Genomic DNA, 6,724 nt, shown 5'->3' with positions numbered 1-6,724 from the left:
TAGGCGTACGCTCATTCTTCACGTATTGGGACGAAACGAAAATAAGTCTGACCCACAGAGCAGAGATCTTGGTGGGATTCACCATCCTATCCTTTGGTCAAGTCTTAGCTGAGACATCATTTTGAGCCTTCAGTAAGGACTCAAAGTCATGGAGAGAAGCAACTTTCTACAAAGGGGTAATAAGTCTGACCTACAGAGCAGAGATCTTGGTGGGATTCACCATCCTTTGGTCAACAAGTCTTATCTGAGAAATCATATTAAGAGCCTTTAGCAAGGACTCAAAGTCATGGAGGAAAGCGACTTTCCACAAAAAGAGTTATATATCGACAACGAAATCAAGAAAAGTGATCCTGATAACTCTCTTGATTTCGTTAAAGAATATGTAGAACAGATAATATCTGAAATTTTGTTAGGGAAGCAAATGAATAAGGATGAGCCATAAGAAATTTAATGTATCACTTAAAAGAGACTACTACTATAACTTATAACTGAATATTATTCTATTTAAGGTTTCCATTACGTTGCTGACAGGGACATAAAATTATAATGGTTTACAAAAAGTAAAATTCTGTATTCATACCTTTTACTAAGTATATAATTTTAGAATATATAATCTAAAAATATAGTCCGTTTTTTTATTATAAAATATAATTTTCCTACAGTTACATGAAAAAACGGACTTTCTACATAGCACTCATAGTTGATTCCTGCATTTAACAGTGATTTAACCTACTTAAGTCCACTTTATCTCACTAGTTTGACTTTTCCGCATTCCTGTATTTCGAGCAAACAATTCAAAATAGCGTGCTTGTAGGCACTTAATGTACTAAAAACAAGTTAGCAACAATAAAAACCAAGTTAATTTAACTTTCACTCTTCAATTGTTTTACAACTGCATGTAATTTTCATTGAACATGTTTTTCGCATGTATGTATCATGTATCACAATGTAAAACGAGTGTAATAATGGTGTTTGCTGTAAAAATTAATCAATAAACAATGCTAAATTGATCATCAGCTGGCGCAGTTGTCAATCCATTTGGCAAACCTTTGACGGGGGGGGGGGGGATAAATCAAATCTATCCACTCTACTTGACATTTTGCCTTAAAATAATAGCTCTACACCTGATCAAGCAACAAACATTAAGCACAAAAAAGTGGTGAGGGAACTTCCCCTCAAAACACATATATTTTGTGAACAGAGTATAATAGAAATGCCACCAATACGGACATGTGCTGCTTGTAGTAATTTGAATTTCATACATGTATTTTTTAACCCTATCTGGTTTATTGGATTATTTTCTACCAAATCTGTCGATTATGATGTACGGGAAATGGAAAGAAAACTCCATTTCCACGGAGGAAGATCCGGTCCAATTTATTCGTCTTCCTCTTTCACTCACTTCGTTTCGGTGAACCCAGTCCAGTCTAGTCAGTCTGCCTCTACTCCAGTCCAGTCTATCTAATTCAATTCCCCGAATTGCATCGCCATCGACTCAACGACTGAACGCCATGCCATGATCGCCATCGCCATCTGATCCGATCCGCCATTTTGTGTTGTGGATGACATAGTTCTTTCTTCGATCAGTGTTGTTACTTTTGTAAATTAATTTCAGTGACTCTCAGCTTTCTAAGGAAAGAATTTCAATTCCTCAGGTAAATATGTAGTTAGTGATCTTTTGATTAACTTGTCTGTTCAAGAAATATAGCTGAAATAAGCCTCAGCGAAAGTTGTAAATCTATGCCCGCTTGTAAGTCGCCGAACTGCCTAGGCCTAGGGTATGAAATGCCGGTAATACTGAACTTATTCTACCTATGTCATATTACATGTTTTGCCTTAGGTATCTACCAAAATTATACAATTTTAAGCACTTTTTACCATTGGCACTTTTGGTGGAAATGCCTACTTAACTTATGCTATTTCACCCTGAAGATCAGGAACAATGCTAGAAATCTGCGATTTTAGGGCATGAAAACCATCTCCGGTACAGTTTCTTAACTGTTCTATGCTAATATCGATTGAAACTATCGAATTGTGGAAAATATTAATCATTTTTACTAACTTAGGCCTAGGCCTAGGTCTAAGTCCCCTAGGCCTATCAATTATAAAATTAAACTCTCAATACCTAACCTAACTAACCAAACTTGCTGATAGTGAAATAATTGAATCAAGGTTGGGTACACTTCCATAACTTATCTGTTGGCACAAACAACCCAATGAGTAAGTTAAGTTAATGATTATTCGATTGTTTAACCCTTTGAGCCACGCAACAATAACTAACTTAGGCAACTTACAACGTTTTGCACAACACATCTGTAAAAAACTTCACAATGATATATCGTCGTCGGTAGTCTTACCCGAAAAATACATTGGTCATGTGAATTTTAGGCCTAATGGGCATATCGGTTGACTCGTTTGTTATTAACCCTCCCAGTGTTACTTGACGAAAATTCAACAAGCAGCACACTTTGTGTAGTGTTACTTGACGATTTTTCGACAAGCAGACATCGTTTACGGCGAAGGCTCTATAACTGACTGAATCGGATCGAACTGGATCGAGTTAGGTATCGTTCTTTCCGTTTCATTCTAAGCTTTCTCCAGAGGTCTGTCTCAGCGCTGTACGTTATCTGAGCCGATCGTAATATGTAGCAGACAGCTGACGTGCGTGTATTTGTAAACAGCTAGGTTACCCTCCGACCGATAACTGATGTGTTTTATTACGTTTATCATTGTTTTAGTGTTAAAAATCAAAAGTAGTGATATACGTGTTGCATTATAAGAAGATTTAAGTGGTTTTGAAGTGCTGGTTGATGATCCTGAAGAAGTGATATTGATGTAAATTATCAGCCAGATTCCTAGCTATGGTTAGGCTATGCATTCTTAGCTAAACGCTATGTACTGAAATCTGTTTTTTGCCCATAACTTATTTATTTGCAAATCTACTTCCTTATATTATTATATATTTGTACTCCTCATAAAATTTAGAACAAAGTGGCTATTTTCAAATATTTATAGGCCTATAATTTATACAATTTCATTGAGCGCGAACTTATTTTTTTTTTTAAATTTTTGAAATTATATTTTTTTTTTACCTAAAAAATTTTTTGTTGAAAAAATGTTCCTTATGTTTTATATATAATATTGAAGCCCATGATTTTCCAAACAAAATGGTATATAGAACATTAGAATTAACATTGTTTTAAGCTTCTCAGATCCGTTTTAATAAAACCTTGCAAATGCGCCAAAAATAGGTGGCCTAAACTATGGACACTTGGAGGGTTAACTTATAAAAAAACATCGATGATTTCAATCTATTTCTTTATCGAGTCACGATAAGTTATATCATTCCATGGCACTTTTGGGATGAAAATTTATACTTTCACCGATTTTTATTCTTGCGCACCAGGCCTACGCTTTGCCTCCAAGAAAGAAAACCTGGCACTTTTCAGACATAAGTAGGCTACCGGGTACCTAGTAAAAAACTCTGGCACTTTTCGAAAAGTACCAAAATAAATTTCTGGCACCCAAAGGGTTAATTAAACTTACTTAGGCCGATATCGATCGTTAGATATATCATTCAATATTTTCATTCGGTTGTTTGATCTATCAGATATGGAAGTGTAGGCTACCCTCAAGGTTTACTAACTTGTGCCTGATCGAATCGATAGTTATAATCGGTAATTAACTTAAGTTAATCAAGTTAAGTTAGCCCAGTTAAAAGAAACTGTGGGACCAAACTTCTTTTTTAATTTAAGTACCGGTAACTTAAATGGTATTTATCTCATTTACTTTAGTCCTATTTCTTGGCGATTTCAAACACTTTTTCCTCTTCCACTTTTTCGGCTTAGCCTACACATCTTACCGGTAGGCCTAAAATACTTATTTTCAAAAACTTTTGAAAAGGGTTTAAAATCTCTCAGAGGCCTAAGTTAAATGTTGGCACACTTTTTTGTGTCAAATAACGTAAGTTATTACTAACCTACAAACTGTAACTTAACCTTGGTTTAACTTAAAGGCTACCCAAAATCGGCAATTTTTGGTACTTTGTTAACCTAAGCATGGGTTTAAGTTAGGTCATTTTTCTTAAATATTTCAAAAAAAAATTGTAAAAAACAAAGTTGGGTGGGCAGTCAAAATGTGCACCAAACATAACCTCAAGTGATGTGCAGTCCCACTGACTACGCTAGAAGCTATTTCAATGAATTTGTATCAAATTTAGGCCTACAGTCCAGTACCGTAAGTGGAGCTCTGTTTTCGCCTTTTCTTCTTTCCTTGTACCAATAGGCTATTAGCCTATCTATTAAACATTTAACCCTAGAAAATAGGAAAGGATTTGTTGAACTAATGGTGTTTCATGGTTATATCGTTATAATTGTTTTTCATGGAACAACATTTAAACATGTATTTTACGTCAAGAGCAATGTATTTTACGATCAAAATTTATCCTTAAACAAGCCAACTACAACATAGGCTATTATAATATTCTACGTAAGAATAACATGGGAATTTTAAATTAATTTTTTTTTTTAATTTTCTCTGTAACCAATTATGGTACAAAAATACTTTAATATAGGCCTACTAAATTGCCTATTTGTTTTTTTTTAGCTCTTTAAAAAGGTCTGGAAAAAAATTGATAAATTGTGTGTTTTAAGGGTAAAAATGAGAAAACCCCATTTTTACCCCATAAAACCCCCCGTTAAACCCCGTTCCCAAGGTCCGATCATGCTGGTTCCCGAACTCATTCAAGTTTATCACAACTTACACCTTCAAACCAAATTTTATTAAAATCGGACAAAAATTACTCAAGTTATTGTGCGGATGGACACACACATATATATATATATCTAATATATAAAATTCTCGTGTCACAGTGTTTGTCTGCAAACTCCTCCGGAACGACTTCACCGATCGTTATGAAATTTGGTGTGTAAATTCTGTAGGTATGCGAATCGGACGTAAACTATTTCCCGTTTCGAAATTCTTAAAAGGGCTCCGCCCCAGTGGCTCTGGAGTTTCCCATGTTAACCTTTTGAGAAGTGGAATTAATGAATCTTAACAGCTGTTTCAATTAAACAAGTTGGTTCTGTTCTATGATGTTCAATAGCATTAAAGTTACAAGGATTACCAACAGGGTGCAGCACTATTATTTCTTTTACATTTATGACAACAGCTAATTTGCAACCAAAAGGTGAGTGAGCGTAGCGAACGAACTTCAACCTGGAGGCGAGTTAGCGTAGCGAACGATCTAACCTGAAGGCAAGTGAGCGCAGCGAACGAGCTCCAACCTAAAGGTGAGTGAGCGTAGCGAACGAGCTCTAACCCAAAGGTGAGTGAGCGTAGCGAACGAACTTCAACCTGGAGGCGAGTTAGCGTAGCGAACGAGCTAACCTGAAGGCAAGTGAGCGCAGCGAACGAGCTCCAACCTAAAGGTGAGTGAGCGTAGCAAACGAGCTCCAACCCAAAGGTGAGTGAGCGTAGCGAACGAACTTCAACCAGGACGTGATTGAGCGATGCGAACGAGATCATCTTGAAAATTAAACGTAACGGTACTTTCTTTCCATCGGTCTGTCTTAGGGGAAACCTATAACTTAGGCGATACGAAGTTCGCCGGGTCAGCTAGTATATATATATATATATATATATAGATATACTAAGCAAAGTACCCGTCCTTCGTACGGAGTTGGCATATAAGTTTAAAATGCGTATTGCAGTTATACTCAAGCTTTGCGTTTGCAATGGGAGAGGACAAAGTTTGATCAAATTTGCTTCTTTAAATTGTCGGTATACTAATGGTATTACACATCTACCAAAGCCATAATTTTCTACCACTTCACCTAAACAATAAAGAGAAATACATTATTACGAATTCACAAAAAATCACAAATTATTTTTGACATTAAAACATAGCCTAAATATAACTGTAAGCAATCCTACTTTGACAATTCTCATTGCATACCTATCACAGTTGTTTGCTGCTGCTTGGTTCAAATTAGCTGTTTACATGAATGAAAAAAAATTTATAGTGCTGCACCTTGTTGGTAAATCTTATAACTTTTTAATGCTTTTATCACTAGCTGTAAACCCGCGGGCTTTGCCCCATTTAACCCTCCGAGTGTCCATAGTTTAGGCCTTAATGTCCGCCTATTTTTGGCGCATTTGCAAGGTTTTATTAAAACGGATCTGAGAAGCTTAAAACAATGTTAATTCTACTGTTCTATATACCATTTTGTTTGGAAAATCATGGGCTTCAATATTATACATAAAAAACATAAGGGACATTTGTTTCAAAAAAAATTTTTTGGTAAAAAAAATTCATGATAGTAACAAGAGGAGAAGCTGGAAATAATGAAGAGTTTTTTCAAGTCAACAACCATGAATTCCAAAGAGTAAATAATTTCACCTATCTAGGCGTTCTACTATCTGACAAAAATACGGAAGACATGGAAATTCAGAATAGGATAAATTTAGCAAATAAGAGTTGGTACGCATGCAGTAAACTAATGAAATCAAAACTTTTAACGAGAAAGACAAAAATTAGAATCTACAAAACTATAGTAAGACCTGTACTTTTATATGGAGGGGAAAATTGGATCCTGAGCAAGAACTCAGAAAAGAAAATAATAACTTTTTAGAACAAAGTTTTGAGAACTATATATGGGCCAGTATTTGAAGATGGAGTATGGAGAATCCGCCACAACCGAGAGCTAAGAGAATTATTTCAAGA

General features: G+C 35.5%; 1 protein-coding gene across 2 annotated transcripts in view; it reads left to right on the top strand.

Annotated features, from left to right (window-relative positions):
- The first annotated feature begins 1,522 nt into the window (after positions 1 to 1,522).
- LOC128991105 (zinc finger CCCH domain-containing protein 13-like) overlaps positions 1,523 to 6,724 on the top strand; it is a 51,109-nt gene continuing 45,907 nt past the window's right edge. For both annotated transcript variants that reach the window (XM_054413834.1, XM_054413835.1), the window contains exon 1: positions 1,523 to 1,655. The gene's annotated coding sequence lies outside the window, so the exon portion shown is untranslated. The remainder of the gene's footprint in view (positions 1,656 to 6,724) is intronic.

The sequence above is a fragment of the Macrosteles quadrilineatus genome, unplaced genomic scaffold (assembly GCF_028750875.1).
Source record: "Macrosteles quadrilineatus isolate MER2022 unplaced genomic scaffold, UCM_ALF_1.0 Scaffold_3__2_contigs__length_128488019, whole genome shotgun sequence".
Taxonomy (NCBI): domain Eukaryota; kingdom Metazoa; phylum Arthropoda; class Insecta; order Hemiptera; family Cicadellidae; genus Macrosteles; species Macrosteles quadrilineatus.
This window is presented reverse-complemented; position numbering and strand designations above follow the sequence as displayed.